Raw genomic sequence first — 23,975 nt, forward strand, 5'->3', positions numbered from 1 at the left:
AATTAGACTGTCCAAAATCTGTAGAGAAAAAGGTGTCGACTGGATAGTAGCCTTACCAGTTGCGCTCTTTTACATGAGAATGGTAGCACATTCTCGAACAGGGCTATCCCCGTATGAGGTGGTCTTCGGTAGGCCACCAAATATGTGGGGGACGCCTATACCTCGTAAGATCACTGATGTTGATTGTAATATGCTGACAGATTACCTGGCTTCCTTGATGTCTGCACTACAATCTTGTCGTTCACAGGTAACTGCAGCTTTTCCCGATAACACTGAGGTGAAGCCTCATGAAGTGGTTCCAGGTGACCTGGTACTTGTAAGAAATTTCGACAGGAGGAGTCCATTGGAGCCTCGCTGGCAACAACCGAAACTCGTTGTACTGACCACGAGGACAGCCGTGAAGATAGAGGGCCGCAAAGGGTGGTTACACTCGAGTCATATCAAGAAATTTCATGGACTACCATCGGATTTAAACGTTCAGCCCTGCATTCCCTCACAGACTGACTCAAAACTCCCCCTGGTTGAAAAGACAGAAAAAGAGAACTATAAACTGAAACTAAGGTCTAGCAAGTCAGACAATTCGATTGTTTAAGTCCTCTCCAAGGTGAATCGGTTGAATTAAGTCTTTGACATGTATCCTCTAGACCGAATGAGAGAGAAAAATAGACAGAAGCAGCTCAAGAAACATGCATACTGTAAATCACTTCATAGTCACTGTATAGTGACATTGTTGATTATGTTTTTTCTAAGTCTTATTATTATTGCTGCAAGTGTGCTGTTACATATGTACTATCCTATTTTCAAGCGTGCTTACAATGTTACTGCCGAACATTCTTTTAGTGAACTACCTCCACATGAGTTGTCCTATAGATTTGCGCTGCGCAACAATACATTCATTAATATGTTACACCATTCCCATCAGACCAGCAATGCTACAAATTGTTGGATATGTGGCCGACTCCCTCCCTATCAGAAATACAAAGGAGTTCTGCCTCTCTTTCCATATCCGTTCACACACAATGGTTCCTGTGGAGCATGGTTTAGTTTGATTAACTCTTTAGATTCAAACACTGTAGTTTACCAGAGCAACTGGGTATGGGGAAACCTGAACTTAGTTTTGCTTAAAGCCTGTTATCCTAACAAGGAGGGACTTCCCAAAAGAACAGGAACTGATCTAGAAAATGAAGTATATGGATTAGGTAATTTTACACTTAACCTCATGATTCTAAATGTTGAATCTGACGCTACACTAGTCTTGCCTGCTATGTCAGTATTACCAGTCAAAGGTGAATTCTGTGTAAGAAAGAATGGTTCAGTACACCTGGGTCATAGTAAATGTACTACTGTGATCGAATTCAGTGATAAAGGCAAGTCTACATTTAGAGCTTCCCGTCACTCCTACTTCATATGTGGGCATACCGCATATATACGTCTACCTCCAGACTGGGATGGTACCTGTTACATTGCATTCCTTTTGCCACCTGTTTTTCTAGCCCCTCCTGATTATCATAGAAATACCAATCTAGTACACCATAGACCCCAGAGAGATATCCCGATTGTTGACTACACCGAAACAGCATGGGAACAATATACCGACTTCAATAAAGGTCTCTTTCCTTACATAGGTGTTGTCTCAAACAGTAAATTGATACGCAGATTAACTAGAACCCTTGAAGCAGTAGTGAATGAAACTACTTCTGCCCTAGGCAACTTAACAGAGGAGCAGTCTGCGATGCGGATTGTTGTTCTTCAAAATCGTCTTGTCCTTGACGTCATCCTAGCAGATAGGGGCGGAGCTTGTAGGGTCATTGGATCAAGTTGCTGTGTTTTCATCCCAGAAAACGCGCCATCCGTATATAAAGCCATAACTCGTCTTCACAAGATTGCAAATCAGATACATCAGAATGCAGGCACCTGGACATGGTCCGGTTGGTTCTGGAGCGTGTTGTCAGCCTGGGGATGGAAAGTCCTATCCTTCCTAGGTATTGGCCTTCTCATAGTATTTAGTTGTTGCCTATGTCTACAATGTGGACCAGCGATTTGCGGCCTGTGTGCCACATCGTGTATTCCACGTTCAAGTTTTTATTCAAGATCCCGGAAGAAGAAAGAAGAGCAAATGATGTTACATGAACAGATTGATGGATTCCTGAAGATCGATATTTCATGAGGGTCCGTAGGGGACAAGGAGGGAATGAGGAAATATGAATTTTTTATGGTCAATTGTGTCCCCTATCTAGACCCCAACGGCTCCATGTACATGCTACAAGTACATGTATGTTCCCTCCACTTCAAGCTATGAAGACGCAAATACAATTGTGTCCAACGTTAATATGTACTCTTTCATATCTGCCATGAATGGGCCAGATATTCCGTTCCTAAGTATGCCTTGCCACCGTCTTTATATGGTACACTTTTCACGTTTTACAGTTCAGGCGAGTAGGCCCTGAATTCTGCCATCGAGCCTTTTCTTGCTTCTGCCTCTGAATGCTCCAGCCTGGACCTGCATCTGTATCCATGAACTTTGTCTTACTTCCTGCGCGGCTAACGGTGCCTAAGCCCGGCCTGTTGCCTGCCAAAACTAAATTCGGCCTTCAAGTTATCTGTTCCGCTCCTCAAGAAATGCATTCCTGTCTAAGTAGCTTAGGTAAACATCCCTCTAGCTGCAGAGCAAAGGGCCCGGCCTTACTATCTCTGTGCAAGTAATTCATGACTCTCGTTACCATGGTAGGCCCATGCCCCCCTCGCATCTCATGTAGACACTTAGACCCTTGTACACGCACTAACAGTCAGTATAGAATAGGATCTGTCCGAGAAGACCTTTCCTTCCAGATAAAATAGTTCCTTAAACACAAGATATTAGATATGATTTAGGACTAGGTTGTCCTGACACCCCAGACTTCTGTCTCCACATGTAGGGCTAAATGTCAAGTTCCCTTCACCCTTTAGTTACACGTCAATCACACGTCATGCGGCTGCGCGCGCATCTCTGCCATGTATTTTCGCTGACTTTGCAGGATTCTCTTATGGATCCACCCATTTGTGTCACCATCATAATGACGTTTTTAGTATACGCCTCTATGCACGCCTATTATTATGCCTTTTTTATTACGTATGTATATTCTTATCTGTATTATCAAGCTGTTACGCCTCCTGCATCTATCTTAATGTAATGCCTTTCTTATATATACTGATACTTGTCAATAATCTATTGCTGATCCCTTCCTGAACCTTCGTGGTGACGGAACTCGATTGCCTGGTTCGAACCATCATTCCTTTGTAAGGAATAAATACCCTATTATACCCTCGAATACCACGGATTCTGCCTCTTATTTTACTGAGTTATTCTTATTGTATTTTACCGCATAAAAAATAGTACAGGTAATTTAAATATTTACCACAGGGGGAAGACTCACAGGACCCGGCTCTGCGGGATGACGATCCCACCGGCAGCGACGACTCTCACCACTCTGTGGACGACCCCGACCAACCTGGCACCTCTGGTGTCCAACCACCTGCAGCACCTGCGTCAGGAACAACTGGGCCAACCACCACCCCCACTCCTGCCACATCCCAGGAGACACCCAGGATCCCTGTCCCACCACCACAACGCAGCCAGGCTGACCAGGAGGGACGAGGGCTCCCGGGCACCCAGGAGGAGGCAGGCGACAACGCAAATGCCACCCCTCAGGGGTCCCGGAGACCCGATGTGCCCACAAGGGCAGGCCAGGTGCAAGTGGGCAGGGGTGGTGGGAGTGGAGGAGGGCGGAGGCGCGAGCCTGAACAGTTGGCTGCGGAACCAGTATATTCCCATGTAAGAAACATCCTGGACACATACCGGCAGGACACCACGGGCATGAGCCAGGTTGTGTCCACCCTCAACGAGATGACGGGGACCCTCGAGGAGATCAAGACCCAGTAGGCCCAGCAACATGCGGAGCAACATGCCTGTCAACTGCGACACCAAGGACGGATGGAAGACAGACAGGCTGAGCTCGTGACGGTGCGCACGGGAATTAACCGTTCACTCCGTCAGATAGCCGACAACATGGGCAACCCTCCCTGTGCCACCAGGCGAAGAACATCACCACCCACAGGGAGGGATCAGGAGAAGGAGGATACATCCGACGGAGCATCCCAAACATCGTCACGGCCTGCTTCTGAGGGTTCCCGCAGGAGGGCGGGTCGTCCACGGAAAAGACCGTGAGGGTCGGCGCAACAGCACCATCTCCCAGGACACCTGGCCTGGCACCTGGCCCACTGGACCAACAGCAGCACATCAGCAAATGACATTCTCTGCCACATGGACTTGCTGGTCACTGTCTGACCAATGTTGACAAAGACTGTGGCATGGACTCTGATGATTTCCAATGGCAAGGACACCAACTCCCCCAGTGAACTTTGGATTCCACACACCCGGAAAGCCCCTCTTGTCATACCCCCCCCAACATGTACCCCAACACAAATAAAAACTTACACGATCAAGAGATGATGCCTACATTTTGCATTATTACCTTACATGTGTCTTGTAAAGTCTAACCATGCCTGAGTTCTCATATGACTTCAACCATCCATACCCTGGGGCCTGAGTCTGGCACAGGACACACATGGGTCACAATGTATTAGGCAAGACAGACATGGAGCACCATACACACCCGTGATGGGCCCAACCAGCTGAGGGGGTGGCCGCACAACCGTGCCGACAGGCATATTGAGTACAGCAACAGTCATGCGCAGAGGTCAGGGATCATGTGGAGTGTCCTGGGGGGCACCCAGGTATGTGTAGACAGGTGGCAGAACCATGTCCTGCAAGCTTGAGTCAGGTGGATGCAGAGAATGGTGGCCTGGCCAACGTTGGATGCATGGGGATGGCACATGTCACAATACCCACACAGTCATGGACATCATGCACAATACAGAGTCTAATCCCAGACAAACAGCTTGCATCTTGCTACTCTACACATAGACACATAGCCACTATCACTGAAAACCATGCCAGACATGCCGTATGCACCGTGGCAACACACCAGCATTGACTGAGAAGAGGCACCTTGGAGGCATAGGGACACCTTTATTAGTCATGTATTCCGGAATGCAGAGGCAACTCGGAGTACACATACACAGGTCATGTGGGGTAACATGTGGGTCCAACACTGGCACCCCCCTTCTGCACCACAAATGCGTGATAGCCATGGAACTGGCACACAAGTGTCGGGTAACAGCTAAACACCCCCTGCTGCTCACGGAGAGGCTGCCATACACCATTGATCCTCTGATGTGGATGTCCCACACCATGTCAAGCCAATGCAAACCGTATGTGTCCGAGGGCAGTGTTACACACATTGATGCCATCATCACAATCCACTATCCCATTACAGATGACTGTCAACAAGTCTGACCATCTATTCAGGTGTATCCAGCTACATGTAATGTGTCCCATGGTGATGCGACATGTCTGCAGAGGAACCAAACATCGACAGGGGCAGTGTGCACACATCGTAAACAACTGCCACACCCAATACACCCCTGATGCATCCCTTACCCTAAGGAGACTTCCAAACTTGTCCGTGCGTGTAACGCTGAGTCAGCACACGATGACGTGTCCATGAGGAATAGCAGTGCCACAACAATGCAACCAGCAGACGGCATGCACAAGTACCTGGGGATGAGAGACACACAAGAAGTCAGCCACAAAAAGCACAGCCACTTGCATGTGCATGTACTCGACACATGTAAGGATGACAACATGCTAAGTCACAATTATGACTGTGGAAATACACTCATCACTGGCACCATCACTCGAGTGACACATCCACACACACCTCTGACTCACGTGGCATACATGCCGATGGACACACACATCGCAACACATGCCACACGGGGACCAATGCGTGCACACTCAGACACTGGTACTCACCACTAAGCAAAGAAGTCGCGTATGAGCCGACTCCGGATGTCCTCTTTCGGAACCACATCCTCCACATCACTAGCCCCACTGCCAAGCCCTTCGTCCTCCACGGGTGGATGGTCCTGATCATCTTAAACCAGGATGAGTGGCACAGCTTTCTCAACTGCCATGTTGTGCAGCATGCAGCAGACCATGAAGATTTTGCAGACCTTCGCCGGGGCATATGGGAGGGCGCCGCCGGTCTTGTGTAGGCACCTGAATCGGCTCTTCAGGAGGCCAAATGTCCTCTCTATCACTCGCCTTGTCCGGCCATGGGCGGTGTTGTAGCGGAGCTGGGCCGGCGTGCTGGGGTTGCGGAGAGGTGTGATCAGCCATGGCATGTTGGGATAGCCAGCGTCCCCTACATGGAAACCACGTGGACATAAGTAGGACAGGAGAAGCGGTCCGGCTGGAAGTCTACGCAAAATACAGGACAGACAGAGTGTACCCACCAACAACACATGCTCGTTCGTTGCGCAGCTGCGTTATCATTTCAGGCACCCTGCTACGCCTCATGATGTAGGCATCGTGTGCTGATCCTGGAAAACGAGCACAGACATGTGAAATCACCATGTTGGACAGACACACCACAAGGGCATTGATGGAGTGGTAGTGCTTGCGATTCCTGTACGCTACCTCCTGTGCCTGTGGTGGTACCTAAGCCACATGTGTCCCATCTATGGACCCAATGACATGGGGCATCCCTCCCAGGGCATAGAATCCACGCTTGACACCAGTCAACTGTTCAGGAGTTGGGAAATGGATGAACTCATCCAGGTGAAGCAACATGGCCTCTAAAAAATCATGCAGCACACGGCTGAACATGCTCTGGGACATGCCACCAACATGAGCTATGGTATATTGAAAGGTACCCGTGGCAAGAAAATGTAGGGCTGCCATTACCTTCAGCTTGGGTGTCAGTGCCGTAGGATACCTGTGCAGTGGTTGCAGGTGTGGTGCCAGCCTTGCCGTCAACTCCTCAATTAACGTTTGGGGGAAGCGGTAGCAGCGTATACAGTCATTCTCCCGCATGTCAGCCAAGTCCGGAATTGGTCGGGGAAGAGGCGGCGCTCTGCAGTAATTTGGAAGTGACAAGGAAGAGTGAGTGCACTACAACAACAATTTATATGTACTGAGCACATGTTAATCTGTCAATACACATATGCTACATAGGGAGTCAGGTATGTGCTACATGCCCTGGACACGTATGGCTGCCAGGTGACACTCCTACCAAGACCCAGCTACACACGGAGATTGTGAACCTCCACATCCCATGGCATGGGACTAGCTGTGTCCCAGTGTAAGTGAACAGCCAGACGCAATACAGGAGTGACATACATCAACATATCAGCAGAAGTAGGATGTTGATTGCAGAGACAGGTAGCGGAACACTAGAGCCACAGGTCACATGACATTACACTAGGACAGCCCACACACCTTGCCATGAAGGTGTACATGTCATGACTGACCACACATACATTGAGAGGATGCAGACAGGTCCTTGTTACGCTACTCCGTGTCCCATGCATACATACACACCTTACATCCGATACCACATGTGGCCTGGTGTGCGTAACAGTGTGCCATGGCCATCTACACACAGACACATGTTGGTTGCAGCAACAGCAGATGCTTTTGAGGGAACACCAACATCAAGCTAATGTGAACACACCACACATACATGACATAGTCACATCGTGCACCGTGGGTAGTCACATGTCTGGTGTGGTAACCCCTGTAGCGGGCATCAGGGGACACTTGCGTGTGTTGTTGACTGTGCCATTCCAGTGACGCTCATCTCAAGTGTGCTGTACGACATGCACACATGTCAAAGGAGTGAAGGGCATGTCTGGCACATATTGCACCGTCACACATAACATCTGTACACATCTCATCCTACATCTATTGCCTTCACAACTCAGGAGTAATGTGCCACATCACAGCATTTCACACCTGTGCCCCACACATGTAGTACTGCACAGACAATGCCTTGATGTCCATCCATGGACAAGTATGTCAGCTCTATTCCTTTCTGTGTGCTGCCTGTCACCACTGTTATGTGTGTAAGGCACCGTACATTCGCTCTGAGGGTGTGTGTACATTCCCTATCACTATGGGAGTGCTGCCGTAGGCCTACCCATAGTGATAGTGAGCGTACACGCGTGTGTACGGTCCGTATCACTATGGGTACGCATACGCGAGCACTCCCATAGTGATAGTGAGCGTACAGGCGTGTGTACGGTCCGTATCACTATGGGTACGCATACGCGAGCACTCCCATAGTGATAGTGAGCGTACAGGCGTGTGTACGGTCCGTATCACTATGGGTACGCATACGCGAGCAGTCCCATAGTGATAGTGAGCGTACAGGCGTGTGTACGGTCCGTATCACTATGGGTACGCATACGCGAGCACTCCCATAGTGATAGTGAGCGTACACACGTGTGTACGGTCCGTATCACTATGGGTTTGCTCGCGTATGCGTACCCATAGTGATACAGAGCGTACACACGCCTGTACGGGCCGTTGCTATGGATTTGGGGTGCCCTAGGGCCCCGAAACGCACCGTACCTGTGTGTGAATCTCCAAATTACATAGGGGACACATGAGGGACAAGTAGAAAGGCCTACATGCATGCTGGTTGTCATGGAGACCAAGTTTAAAGTTTGATTTCTTTTTCAGCAGGTGCCCAGCAAAATTCAGTTTGAATGAATCTACTTTGTTGCAAAGTGGTTGTGGAGTTTACATCATGCTCAAGAAAAAAAAATAGCAAAGCCACTGACTGTGCTAGGTTTAAAGGGATTGGAGGAAACATAGGATGCAAATGTGAGTGACCAATCACTCTGTACTCCTGTGCATGAAACAGGCCAGCAAGGCAGATATAAGGCAGCCAGGTCCCATGAGAGAGCAGTTGCCTGCACATCTTTTGATTCTACAACACTGCTGCTGCTCGTGATTCCCTGGCACCATGTCAAGGTCTGTGGAGAGGGCCCAGCCTTTCACCCTGGAGGAGAATCTGGCATTGCTGGATGTGATCCTCCCACAGTACCCCCTGCTGTATGGGCGACCAGGGTTTCAGGTGAGTGCAGAGTCCACTAGCACAGACTGTGTCCCTTTTTTGTGACTGGGACTTCTGGCATTGTGTCCAGGTGTGACACACATGCATTGTACTGTAGAGTGGGTCCCAGGGGGGGAATGCCTGATGTCTCCCAGCCAGAGCATGCTGTGGTGCATGTCTGCCGTCCTCACTTGCATTGTGTTTACTGTGACAATCACTGCATGGTGCATGCCACATTCTGCCTGTCTTATCCTCCTGGGAATGTTGCTTCTACAGTCCTCATGTGATTATGTGGTCAGCCCAGTGTGACAGGTGACTGTACCCACAGATGTGTGTTAGTTCAGCGTACCTGTGCTGAGAGTGTCCACATGATGTGTTCGTACCCTGGACATCGGTGTGTGTGTAAGTCCCCTGTCATGTGGGTGGGTGCATATGTGGAGTGTAGCACCCAAGCTGCATGAGGGATGGATATACCCTGCCCATCTGATGCGAGCAGGGAGCAGTGCTGTGTGTCTGACGTGCAGAGCCAGCCCCACACCTGTGGGCCCCCCCAGTCTAGTCGCACATGTGCAGAGTGAGGTTTGTAGCTGCATTTGGCAATGGCAGGTGAATGTCCTGTGCCTGTGTGTGTCTGTGTACTCTGCTGAGGTAGCGTCAGTGGCCTGTGGCATGTGACTGCTTTGAGGTGCTGCACATAATCCTGGTGTACCTTCTGATGCACAGTGTGAGTCTGGATCATTTATTGTGTCGTACCCCTCATGCCACCTGTGTACTTTCAATGGCACGTGGTGCATTTGCCATTACACAGAGAAAAATGTCCCTATGACAAAGGTGCAATGCTTTGGCTGCATACTATGCCTTGTTGAAACCAGCAAAAATTGTTCTAATGTGTGTCTCTGTGACATGTGGCAGGTGTATTGATGTAGTCTCACTTTTTCAACCCCACAGGTAGGCGCCGCTGCCAAGGAGCAGATCTGGAGGGACGCCGTCAGTGCCGTGAGGAGGACGGATGGTCGCAACCAGCGCCTGGCTCAGGTGAGAAAACGCTGGCAGGATATCCGGTGCTGGACGCGGAGGATCGCACGGGTCCTGCTGGGGGACTCACCTATGGGCCCTAAGAACCATGGGCGTCGCCGTCTGACCCACATCCACAAGCGTGTGCTGGCGGTGGTCTTTCCAGACATGGACAGGCACTTACGGGAGAAGCAGCAGCAGGAAGGGGGTAGGTACATGTGTGTTTGTTGTGTGTCACCAGCATTTGCAAGTGCGCAGTTGCATGGATACACTGCCAGTGTTTAAATGTGCGGTGCAGGTCCTGTCACCCACAGTATAGCGGTGCTGTCCTTCCTCCCTTCCCCTCCTTGCCATGTGTTCCCTGGTCTGTGTGTAGTCACTCTTTCACAAGGTCATCTGGGCTGGCAGTTAATCCACGTGACCAATGCTTGCAGCATCATGTGTGGGGGTGGTGTGTAACAGGTTTTGGGACCTTGCCTGTGCCCTGTCCAGTACAGTACTTGTGGGGTCCATGTCAATTGGCACTGATGCTGAGTCCAGACATAGGAGTGTAATGCCTTACAGCAAGCATGTCCTATGTTGTGGCCTGTGACATGATATGCATGAGTGTGCGATACGCAGAGTGCAGGGATGGTGGCCTGTGTTGCAGTCATTACCATTCAGGACCATGGAATATTGTGGCCACTACTGTCCCCTGGGGCATATTTTGCTAGGTATCATGTGTGTCATCACAATATGTGGACACTCTCAGTGTCTACAGCATAGGATGTGCTCTGTGCCATTGTCCCCTGGCACCATGTATATTTACGTAACGTGTTCTACAAGTGTGCACTGTACAGCCTGACCTAATTTTCCTCGTTCATACTCACGGTGGCCAGTGCCTGTGTGTCTTGTTACAATTACTGATGATGGCCATTTGTAAATGAGATCGTTGTACAGGCGCACATGGGGTATTTTGGGTCCAATATGGGTTTCTGGCAGCCCATGTGTATTTCTCCCAGACTAAGAGATGCAAGTGCTTCCTGTGTCTCATCACATTGTCTCATGTAGGGGGTGGTTGGTGCGGGCAAGGCCTACATGTCGACACCTGAAATCTCATTGCTCGGTCTGGCCAGTGTGTGATGTTTGTCTGGACATACACTCAAGGTGCAGTGTCCCATTCATGTTGGGCATGTCTTTAAGTATTACCTTTGCAGCATGTGCCTCAAGTTCATGGAGATGGTCCCTGCTCATCCCTAGTTACGGCAACGCTGTGTGGTGCAGATGCAGTGCTGAATTGGCCCCAGAGCCTGGCTCCTCTGTCCAATTCCATATCATGTCATTTGCAAATGTGTCATGCTCTCCATAGTTTCTCAGTGGCATGGTGGGTGAACCAACTGTGTGTTGCAGGGCCTATATATGTACCTTGTATTGTAGATGTTACTCATCTTTCATTTCAGGCTATGCACTGTAACCTATGTTGATTTGACTCATGTGACATAGGTATACAGGTGTCTGATTAATTCCTGTTTATTCACCTTGCCCACAGCATCGTCGGGGGACACGGATGGAGACACCGGCACGGACCGTGCGGAGGGACCGGGCACCAGTGCCAGCAGTGACACCTTAGCTGGCACATCGAGTGGAACTGAGGCCGAGGGGAGTGAGCCGGAGGACCTGTCCACTGCCACCACAGATTATGAAGCTGACGGGTCCGAGGCTGAGCACTCCGAGGGGGTGGAGGCTGCTCCAAAAGCTGACAGCAGCACAACATCTCTCCCCGCCCCCTCCATTGCCATCACCGGCCTCCCACTTGCTCGTGTCCCTTCCTGGCGTGCTAGGTCACCACGTGTCTCCTTCCTGCCAGGCACCGCACCCCCTGCCCCTGTATCCACTGCTGCCGCCAATGCCGAGTCTGTGGACATCCTGCGGCAGTTGCAGGTTGGTCAGGCTGCGATGCTTAATGTCCTCCATGGCCACAGCCAAGTGCTCACCAACATGGAGGCATACTTAGAGGGCATTTCAGCATCGCAGGCTGACCAACGCAACTTGCTGCGGTCTATTGACTCGACACTGTCTGCAGCAGTGGGTCTCCTGCAGCACTTCGTCCCACCCCCTACCCATGCCCCATCCACACTTCCCACTCCCATGCCTGTCCCACGTACACCAAGACGTCAGCATGCACACACCCCACCAGACACATGCACCACACCAGCAGGGAAGGCAAAGCGCACACCTCCTGGCACGCACACACAGGGTGAAGTAGGCACACCCACTGGGTCGGGGGGAAACGGAAGACACGCAGCCAGAGTGGGAGTCCACATTCCTCATGACCACCACCCTCCAAATCCACTCCCCTCAGCTCTCCTGGCCAAGAGTCGGACACAGGGTCAGTCCTGCCCAGTCTGTCCATCAGCCCCTGTGTGGCACCACCCCGCAAGCGGTGGAGGCAGGACACCGGCAGGGGAGTTGAGTCCCCCCCTCTGTCCACCTCCCCCCAGTAGCGCTGCGAACCATCCCTGTGACCCCCCCCCTCCTTGGGGCCTGTGGTTCCTTCGGGTGCAGGGGAGACACTGAGCGGCCTGGCAGTAGTGTGCAGCGCCGTGCTCGAATCCACCTTTGGCGCTGCCCCACCCCCTGTGTTGGAGTCATCCGTCCCTGCACCCACAACACCTCCCCTTGCCCCTCCTGTCCCTGCGGTGCCTGGTCCTTCCCCCCAACATGATGCCCCCCCCCGTGGAAGACAAAGGAGTCTGACTGTGCAGGCAAGCTAGGGGACACACGTACCACTGTGTCCCCCATCCGGATTGGAGTCATGGACTGCCCTATGGGCCTTGTATATATTGACATTTATGATGATTTTTACTTACATCCTGCTGAATAAAGCAATTTATTTTTTTCCTTTGAACACTACTGTTTATCTGGTGTTGCTGTTGGTGGACCTGCTCCATGATTTTGGGTGGTGATAATGTGTTGGGTGTGTGGGAAATGTAGTCTTGTGCTGGTCATAGGGTGGACCCTGGTATCTGTGTGCCATCACAAGCTGTTGGCTAAATTACTTTGTTCATGTAAGCAGTTACTGCATGGTGACATCGTCCCAAGGTGTGTTCCTTCCTCTGTGTAACCTGACATCTTCCCTGCAGGGTGTTTCCACTATGTGGTGCTGAGCTGTGTCTACATCAGCTGGGGGTGTGACGGACTCCTTCAACTTTGCACATGCATGCTGAGCGATGTCTCCACCTGCATCATTCGTGGCATCCTTGGTGGTCACTGCACTTGTGTATGTAGACTGTTGACAAGACTTCATGTGGACATGTTCTCTTTTAGGCGCTATGCATGTGTGTACTCCCAGCCTCGCACACATGTGGTACATGTACTGCAGGGTCTTTGTGCACCTGACTGACATTTGTGGGCATTGTATCTGTGGGTACTCCACCCTTTGCGTTCCATGGGCACTGCTGGGAGGACTCTGCACCCACCCCTCCTGTGTCTGGGCACTGCTGGGGCGACTCTGCACACACCCCTCCTGTGTCTGGGCACTGCTGGGGGGACTCTGCACACACCCCTCCTGTGTCTGTGCACTGCTGGGAGTGATAGGCACCCACCCCTCCTGTGTCTGGGCACTGCTGGGAGGACTCTGCACCCACCCCTCCTGCGTCTGGGCACTGCTGGGAGGACTCTGCACCCACCCCTCCTGTGTCTGGGCACTGCTGGGAGGACTCTGCACCCACCCCTCCTGTGTCTGGGCACTGCTGGGAGGACTCTGCACCCACCCCTCCTGTGTCTGGGCACTGCTGGGAGGACTCTACACCCACCCCTCCTACGTCTGGCCATGTACGCTCCATACTTACACTGCTGGGGTGGGGGTACGCTCCATACATACGTGGGTGTGGGTACGGTCCGTACATACACGGTTGGGGTGGGGGTACGCTCCATACATACGCGGGTGTGGGTACGGTCCATTCATACACAGGTGTGGGTACGGTCCGTACATACACGGTTGGGGTGGGGGTACGCTCCATACATACGCGGGTGTGGGTACGGTCCATTCATACACGGGTGGGGGTACGGTCCGTACATACACTGTGCGGGTGTGGGTACGGTCCATTCATACACAGGTGGGGGTACGGTCCGTACATACACTGTTGGGGTGGGGGTACGCTCCATACATACGCGGGTGTGGGTACGGTCCATTCATACACGGGTGGGGTTACGGTCCGTACATGCACTGTTGGGGTGGGGGTACGCTCCATACATTCGCGGGTGAGGGTACGGTCCGTACATACACTGTTGGGGTGGGGGTACGCTCCATACATACGTGGGTTTGGGTACGGTCCGTACATACACTGTTGGGGTGGGGGTACGCTCCATACATACGCGGGTGAGGGTACGGTCCGTACATACACTGTTGGGGTGGGGGTACGCTCCATACATACGCGGGTGTGGGTACGGTCCATTCATACACGGGTGGGGGTACGGTCCGTACATACACTGTTGGGGTGGGGGTATGCTCCATACATACGCGGGTGTGGGTACGGTCCATTCATACACGGGTGGGGGTATGGTCCGTACATACACTGTTGGGGTGGGGGTACGCTCCATACATACGCGGGTGTGGGTACGGTCCATTCATACACAGGTGGGGGTACGGTCCGTACGTACCCGTGCCCACGCTGTGGAGTGCTTGTGCGGCCCGTACCCAGGCCTTTGGCACATGGGTACGGGCCGTACCGCCATTGTTGGGGTGACGTGGGTGTGGGCGTGGTACGACTCGTACCCACGCTCTTAAGGCGTGGGTACGGTACGTACCTGTATTGTTGTGTTGCCGGTTCGCGTCGTCGCCCACTTCCGTTGTGGTGGACGCTGGCGTTGCTGGACACGCCCCCACCCCCTCGAAGTGACCAGGGCCTGGAGGTCAGGTATATCCAGGGCATGTGAGCTGTGTGACTTGGGTGGGGGTTTTGTGTCCTGCCCCTGCCCCCCTTCCCTTTGCCCCTGGGTGTTGTTCTGACCTTCTGCGGCGTCTGCGTCGGTACCTGTAGAGGAGGTCGACTGCTATGAGGGCCGGGATGAAACGTAGGTTCGGGTCCATGTCTGTCCGTCGCGTACAGGTGCTCCTTGTGCGCGTCGTCCTGATTTCCCGGCAGTTTTTGGCTGCCGGAAAATATTCTCCGCGCGGGGTGACGTCGGTGTGAATCGTACTTCCTGGTTCGTGGAACGCAGGCTGCATGCTTCACATCGGCGCTTTTCCGGATGTCATTTGTGTGTTTATTTTCGTCGGTTGGTGTTTTGTACGATTCATACGGAAATAGTGTTTCCGTGCGCATCGTAATTGCATGTTTGTACAGTTTTGCAACCGGGTACGAGTCGGAAGAAGAATACGCTCCGACCGACGGTTCGTACCCGGTTTCTCCAGGATCCTAATCGGCACCACAGTGTTTGAAAATACCTCTTTTAGAAAGTAGGTATTTTCTTGCCTAACTGTCCAAGCCTGCCTCTGCTAGGTTGTGTATTCCGTGTCTGGTTTGTGAGTTAAAGGGGATGGGGATTCCAGGAGACAGGGTGAGTCAGCACAGGGCTGAATAGACCTATCTGCATGTAGAGTGGTGGGAAGAGCTGCACCTGGGTCTGAATAGGGCTGTGCCTGCCTTCCACAATGCTGGCTCCACCCCCTGTGGAGCGTCTGATGTCCCTGGCCCGCACTGTTAAAGGAAAGAAGGAGTCCTGTAAACAAAGTGCTCCAGGACTGCACAGAACTGGTTTGGACTAGGTACAGACAACCTCTGCCTTCAGAGACAAAGGATTTTTGTGTATAACTACTGGGGCCCAGACCCCAAGACTTTAGATCACTTCTGGCAAACAAGAAGAACCTTTGCTGAGGAGAGGAACCAGAGAGAAACTGAAGGAGGAGACTATCCCTATGCTGTGTGCTGTTTGAGGGATTGGCCTGCAGTGGTCGCCTGATTGCCAAAGAAAGGAGAAAGGAACTTTGTGCTACTTTCATCATCTTGTAGAAGATCTCCAAGGGCTTGAACTAGAGCTTGCCTCCTGCCTGAAGTCTCAGGGATACAAGACTTCACCAACCAGCCCCCCCTGAATTCCCTTGTTGGGAATTGAAGTGCCTGCTGTTGTGCTGGGCCTTCTGAGAGACTGCGTGTCGCTGGGAGCTGGAAGCGCGACTCAATGAAGAAGAAGCGTGTCGCTGCCGCAGCAGTTGCTGTTGCATCGCCGAGAAAGCGTGTCGCTGCTGCCGCTGTCTCCATCGCATCGCCGAAGCACCTCGCATCACTGGAGAAGAGTGTCGCCATCGCAGCAGACGCGTCACATCACCGAAGAAGGGCCTGTTGCGGCTCAGAAGATTCACAGAGTCACCACACGGCCGTCGGGCACGCACGCATCGCCCCTTTGTTGATGCATCAAGAAGAAGATGCCATTTTGTTTCATTGCACCAGGTCGTCATCGCATCGAGGCGCTGCTAGTTGCACCAACGCAGAAGTGCAGTAAGAAACCGAGGCATCACCTCCCCACGCGATAAAGAACCGACGCACCACCTCCTCTCCGGTAAGAAACCGACGCATCACCGTCCCCTACGCAGCAGTAGGGAACCGACGCATCACCTCCCCCGAAGCAAGGAACCAACGCATCCCTGTTCTTGCGTGTAAGGAACCGACTCATCACCTTCCCTGCAACTCTTTTGTTTGTATTGCGTTACGCATCCAAAGGTACATTGAATGTAAAGTGTTGCATTGACCAACTATCTTCAACTGAGCTATTTTCTACCATTTTGACATTCATATCTTTATTATATTTTGGATTCTTTTTGCCTGTTCTGGTCTTGTGATAAGTCTATATAAAAATACCTATTTTTACAATACAACCTGTGTGGTGTCCATTTGTAGTGTTGTCACTATATTACTGTATGTGTTCACAAATGCTTTACACACTGCCTCTGAGATAAGCCTGCCTGCTCGTGCCAAGCTACCAAGGGGGTGAGCTGGGATTATTTTAGGAGTGTACCCCCTTACCCAGACTAGACACAAGGGTCCCTATTTGGTCAAAGGTTCCTACCGCTGCCAACTAGAGACCCCCAAATCTAACAGTCACCATTTACGTATTTCTAGCATGCTTTAATGAAATATAATACTTTGTCAATTAGTAAATGACAGTCTATACAAATGATATAATCTAGGCTACATCTTTTCTGCATGCTTTTACCATGCAGTAACTAAAAATTCTCTTGTCTTTCCGTGTTTTCTTGAACGTGCAGTTGGTGCATGTTTATTATTTTCTCTCAGAAGTGTCATACTTGTTTTTTGATGTCATTAAAAGTTTAAATGTGATTCCCTCTCCAACACTCTTCATTCTGATAGAGTAGAGAACAGCTTCTTGAAGGGACAAGAAAGCTCAGAGAGTGGATGTTATGGATAGCATGGGCCAAGCATTATTCTTTCTTTTTTTTTTTACATTTGGTACATAGCGGGGGCAATGTTATGTATAGCTTCGCCATTACTCCTTTGCCTCTGGGTAGCGATTGAAAGCAGGGGCAGATGATTTTACCGATCATTGGTGTATGGATACAATGAGAATTAAAGGGATGTTTTCAGTTCCAGCATCTGAGTGACATCATAAACAGCTGAAGCTTTTCTATTTGATATCACTCAGAAACCCTCTATAAAAACATCCCCATTATTCACTGTTACTCATGTATAATTCTATAGGTAATGCTTCCTGATAGCGAATCTGCCTTTTGTGTCAATAATTGCATGGACTTCAATGTGTTAAGCACATGCCTCTAAGATGCTTCATCATTGGCTGCCTGCTGTCATTAAGTGAGGGCAGAGATTGAAGTGCGCAGGTGAACCGAGGAACGATGTGCCCAAGCTTTATCAGTTTGATCAAAACATTTTTCATATTTTTATTTTAAAAAACAACTATTTCTGAATGGGTGAGTTGCCACAGCTTCAAAGGGGGGAGGTGTCTCCTGTCCCGCGAAGTGAGAGAATGGAGAGGCAGCTAAAGAAAGAAAGAAGGCTTCTCTGTAGGGCGCCTGCTACCTTAAAGAAATGTAATTGTGTGAAATTAGTTAATTTTTAACCTAGAAACTGCTTGGCGGTCCAGTATAATTTATAATTGATTGGTACAATCTGGAATTTGTCCTATTAAAGCAAACCTATAAAAAAAAGGTTCTGATTAGCTACATTCAACGCATTATTGAAATAACTTTTGAAACAACTTTAAAATTTGAACAAAATCTTTTTGCACATTTTGTGTCCGCCTATATGCAGCCTATCTTATAATGTCTTTAATACGTTTTTAAACTGCCGGACTACTTAGTTGACTGTGCTTTCTGTCACAGGCTTGGACCGCTTAGCACTATAAATACACCTCACTATTTTCCCAGGGCACGGGCTAGGATTTAAATCAGTGACCATCCTGGCACACTCAAAGATATCTGAAATGATTCCTCTCACCAGCTGAATTTCCCACAGATGAACTTAAGTTGAATTTATTTTTCGTTTGCATTGAGTGCATTATATTTTCCATGTAGGTCAAAGGCCAACAATATATTTATATAATATTTTGATCTTTTAGCCACATCTCTGACCCCGTGTCACACTCGCTGGCCACACCCCCGTCATGCTCAGGACAGGAGGATCACAGTTCCCATACCTTTCTTTATGCACTTTTTACGCGCTGGTTCAGGGGTAGCTGTGCCACCAACAGCCAGTTTAATTGGCACAGACCTTGCTGCAGTCCCCATCCACACATCTATATATAACGGATGCCCCAGCCCTTATGCCTCCCTCTGCGCTCCCATTTACAGACGAATGGTTCCCGCTTCGCCGTGAGAGGCTTTGGAGTGTTGAACGACGCTGTGGCATTTGGAGGAGCCGCGTGAGGAACCGGGTGTTGCCGCTGGTGAAGTTGGGCTGCTGCACGGGACTCCATTGACCAGGAGTCCGTGCGTGGCCTCAGGTGCGCTGCTGCCCGCCCACCCGCCCACAATCCTTCAAAACAGCTCGCGGAACCAGCTGGCGCGGGTCCCGCTTCGCCGTGAGAGGCTTTGGAGTGTTGAACGACGCTGTGGCATTTGGAGGAGCCGCGGGAGGAACCGGGTGTTGCCGCTGGTGAAGTTGGGCTGCTGCACGGGACTCCATTGACCAGGAGTCTGTGCGTGGCCTCAGGTGCGCTGCTGCCCGCCCACCCGCCCACAATCCTTGAAAACAGCTCGCGGAACCCGCTGGCGCGGGTCCCGCTTCGCCGTGAGAGGCTTTGGAGTGTTGAACGACGCTGTGGCATTTGGAGGAGCCGCGGGAGGAACCGGGTGTTGCCGCTGGTGAAGTTGGGCTGATGCACGGGACTCCATTGACCAGGAGTCCGTGCGTGGCCTCAGGTGCGCTGCTGCCCGCCCACCCGCCCACAATCCTTGAAAACAGCTTGCGGAACCCGCTGGCGCGGGTCCCGCTTCGCCGTGAGAGGCTTTGGAGTGTTGAACGACGCTGTGGCATTTGGAGGAGCCGCGGGAGGAACCGGGTGTTGCCGCTGGTGAAGTTGGGCTGCTGCACGGGACTCCATTGACCAGGAGTCCGTGCGTGGGCTCAGGTGCGCTGCTGCCCGCCCACCCGCCTATTGAACCACGCCTATTTATTCCCCTTCCTTCGCCGCTGCGCGGGACGCGAGCGGGACGCCCAGGACGAAGCCCGGACAAAGGGCGGACAGTCTGTGACAGTCCGGGACAGGAGGGGGTTGGCGGGGGCCGTGGACTTCTCGATACATTTAGAGGTACCAGCTGGGTTGATTATATATTGTTGTGGTGTTGTGAGAATATAGCACGACATTGGAGAATACGAGAGGGTTGGCAGGGTTGGTAATCGCTTGTTATTTATGCTCTAACTGCTGTAGGACTGTATCAGTTTAACTCATGTCAAAAGCTAAATCTACTTCGGGAAAATCAACCATGGATAATTATCTTGTGAAAATGGTTGATAAGATAAATCAGGAGCGGAGAAAGTCATTGGGGCGACTAGAAGCCGTTGACCCTATTCTTTCTAATAGCAACCCCACTACTCCTTTACCTGTTGTAGATCATGTAAGTGATGAGATTAATGACCCGATTCATGATACGGATGGCCCCATAGTGGTTGCCTCCGTAGAAGGAAACAGCCCCGCTGACTCCTCCCTCGAGGACTTAATACCTATACCAGACCCATCGACTGCTACTTTGACGGCTACAACATCACAGAGAATACTACGCTCTAGCCGGACCCATAATAAGATTGTACATTCTAAAAGGGGGGGGGGGGCGATCATCTAAGAGAGCCGATCCTTTACCCATTAATTCTGCCCGCGACCCTACTGTATTGCAGGATAGCCACCCGGTCACCATAGATTGTAGGCAGCTGGACCTTTTAATCAGCATGATTGATGCCAAGTTTGATCTACTAATTAAACCATTATTGAACAAACTTGATATGGTAGCTACCGAAGTGGCCAGACTAGGAGGCTTGTTAGAATCACACCTCAATGCAAGCACTGGTACCAAAGTAAATGTTGAGGTCTTAGAAAATAGTCATGTTCCTCGACAGGCTTCTGAGACAGTTAAACCAACGGTCAAGATTAATCCCCCTAAGACTCCATACGGAGAACACTGTGATGAGAGAAGGAATGTACCAGACTCCCTGCAGACCCCAGGCCAACAAAGATTGTTATGTACCCCTGCCGCCGTGAATCAGCTTGGACCTGGTGTAAAAAACCCTGGTACTCCCAGGCCCGATCTGCCCCCAGCTTGTGCCCCGTTTGTGGCAGTACTTACCAATGTTCCACAAGTTAATGAAACTGGCCGCAATTATAGTGAATCCCATGCTTCTCTGAAAAACAAAACTGTGGATTGGCTGCATCGGGAATGCGGCTTCCCAGTTGTCTTGGCAAAGGATATATTAAGCACAAGAAGAGTTAATTGGATTGGGAGCTTGCGCAAGACCTGTGGGGGTGACTGTATTATAGTCAACTTCCGAAGCCCCCATCTTGCATCAACAGCCTTGTTAAGAGCACAATCATCACCTCCACGGGATCAAGGGATATCTCTTCGGCCTCTAGGGTATTTCTATAGGCATCTTAATACCCGTCCTAATGTTGTACATACTGGGACGAGAGAAGGAGATATGAATGTTTTCCCTGGTCCTACCATTACTACGTCAAACCGATTTGAAGTACTGAGCGGACTGGATTGCAATGATTGACTGGCGCCAGTCTCGTCTAAACCAATGGATGTTGTTGACACCGTTGGAGGCAAGGGAGGGAATGTTATTGTGAGGGTGCTAGACATAGTAGATGCCAGTAGGAATGATATTACCAGCAGGATGACCAGATGTTGTGAAAGAGAGAATTGTGTTCCCCTGGCTGGGGACCAGCCTTGTAGTTTTGTCCCCTCTGTCCTTACTAGCCCCATACCCCCATCCAGACCCCGTAGACAGAGTGCTTGTTTGATTGCTAGTTGGAATATTGCGGGACTCTCATCTAAGGACACTTGTCTGGGATGGTTAGAATTCATTAATACTTTTAACATTGTATGTCTTCAGGAAACCTGGTGTGTTGACCCAAACAATTATAATGGTTTTGTTTCTTTCAATTTACCTGCTGTGGCCTCATCGTCGGGCAGGGCAAAGGGTGGGTTATTGGTTCTGATTTCTGTAGAAATACCCATCAAAGTTAAGAAACATGTTTTGGTTGGTGCACACTCCCAGATTTTATGGCTTCAACAGGAGCAGGATAGAACTATCCTTTTAATTAACTTTTACAATAATATTTTTGACTGTTCAAGGTATCAGGTTGTACTTGCATTGGAATCTGCTATGGAAGACATTATAACCAAATTTGATATTGTTTTTGATATCATTTGGGTAGGAGATTTTAATACAGTGGTGTGTCCCCTTGCCGCTCAAAGGGTATGTGGCTTTACTGACCATTGGGGGGATGGTGTTCGCCATTTCCCTCATAATTCTTATGGTAATTCTTTGAACAAAATTTTAACTACTTATGACATGGAAATACTGGTTAACCAGGTTAATTCCTCAGGCGAAATTATTCCCACTTACACGGGAAGGAATGCTAATACAGTAATTGACTTTATCTGTATATCATCTGGTATTGGCCCATGGTGTTCAACCCCTGTAGTTTGGATAACCTAATTAGTGATCATAACTGTATCACTGCTGAGGTAACCTTATGGAAGGACCGACAGGTGTTTATCCCATGCACTATTACCAATATCGAGCCACATCGACCTAATGGTATTCGTATCAGATGGAAAGGTAATAAAGCGGACATTCAATCCAATGCCATCGTTACAAAATGTCTTACGGAAATTGTTACAATTTTAGAAAGTGAGGAAGGAAATGTTGGAATTGTGCATCATTTTATTAATATTAATTTAATTATAGATAGCAACTTCACCATACTCCACAAGGGCAGGAAACGCCAGCATAAGGGATGGTTTGACCATACATGCATTACTGCACTTAAGAGGCTAAAAATAGCACTGGCAGCAGAGAGGAGACATATTGGAACGATTAGGGAACTGCGAGGGATCTATCAGACCGCTATTAAGTCTAGGAAAACAGAACTAAGACAAGAGGCATGGGATAAACTAGACCAGGCAGCCTCCAACGCGGATTCCTCTTTGTTTTGGGCAACTGTTAATAGCCCCTTTTTAAAGGACGATAAGATGCCCGAACTATCAGCTAATGTCAGTGCGGAGAGCTGGGTCACCCATTTCTCTTTGATCTTTGACTCGGCTAGAGATGGGGGACCTTATGATGACAGGTGGCCTGTCATCCCCTTGGATATCACCACCGCCGAAGTGTGGGACAGTATTAAATCTAGTAGGGGTGGGAAGGCCCAGGGACCTGATGGGGTACCCATTGATGTATACAAAACAGCACCCGAGATATGGGGTCCGCTGCTTACAATGGTATTTAACACTGCCGTTTGCAACGGGGTTCCCCACACTTGGGAGGAATCCATAATTGTACCAATCTACAAGAAAGGAGACAGGGGGGATGCGAAGAACTACCGCCCAATTTCCCTCCTGGACTCCTCGGTGAAAATTATGATCCGGGTACTTATGGTTAGGCTGGAAGAATGGGCGGAGTCCAATAATATCCTGGCTGATTCCCAATATGGTTTCAGGAAGGGCAGAGGAACATTAGAACAATGCCTCAACCTCGACTTAATAATCGGGAAATACACCAAGGCAAAAAAAGGATCCCTCTATCTCTGCTTCGCAAACTTGAGCAGCGCCTTTGATATGGTGAACCATAATATTTTATGGGCCACATTATTGGAATTGGGGGCACCGGAGTCTATTGTTTATTTTTTAGCGAGACTCTATGTTAAATTAAACTCTAGCGTCCGTTATGGTCAGGCTGGGGAGTGTACCCCCAAGTTTAGGGTTAGGCGGGGAATTAGACAATGGTGTGTGCTTGCTCCTTTACTTTTTATTCTTTTTATTAATAAAGTGGATCTAGTTTTAAAGGAGGTTGCGGCTGATGCACCAAAAATTAATGATTTCAGCGTCCCCGTACTTCTTTATGCGGACGACGCCGTAATCTTGTCCAGGACCCCTATTGGCCTACAGCGCTTGATGGACAGGTTCTCACTGTTCATTAAGGACAGGAAGCTGTTGATCAACAAATCAAAAACCTTTATTATGGAATGTGGTGCGGTATGTAAAAAACCCCATGCCTTTTTCATAGAAGGACACAAGGTGTTAACAGTGGAGTCTTTTAATTATCTCGGCATCACCTTTTCTAAAACGGGCAGTTGGACCAGCGAGATCAACCGTGTGCAGGCTAAGATGGCGAAAAGCTCTCATGGGGTGTTTAAATTTGCTACCAATATCGGAGACAAAAGGATTAAAGATATGCTAACGATTTTTCAAATGAGATGTCTCTCGGTGGCCCTTTATGGAGCCGGGGTGTG

The sequence above is a fragment of the Triturus cristatus genome, chromosome 2_2 (assembly GCF_964204655.1).
Source record: "Triturus cristatus chromosome 2_2, aTriCri1.1, whole genome shotgun sequence".
NCBI classification, from domain to species: Eukaryota; Metazoa; Chordata; class Amphibia; order Caudata; family Salamandridae; genus Triturus; species Triturus cristatus.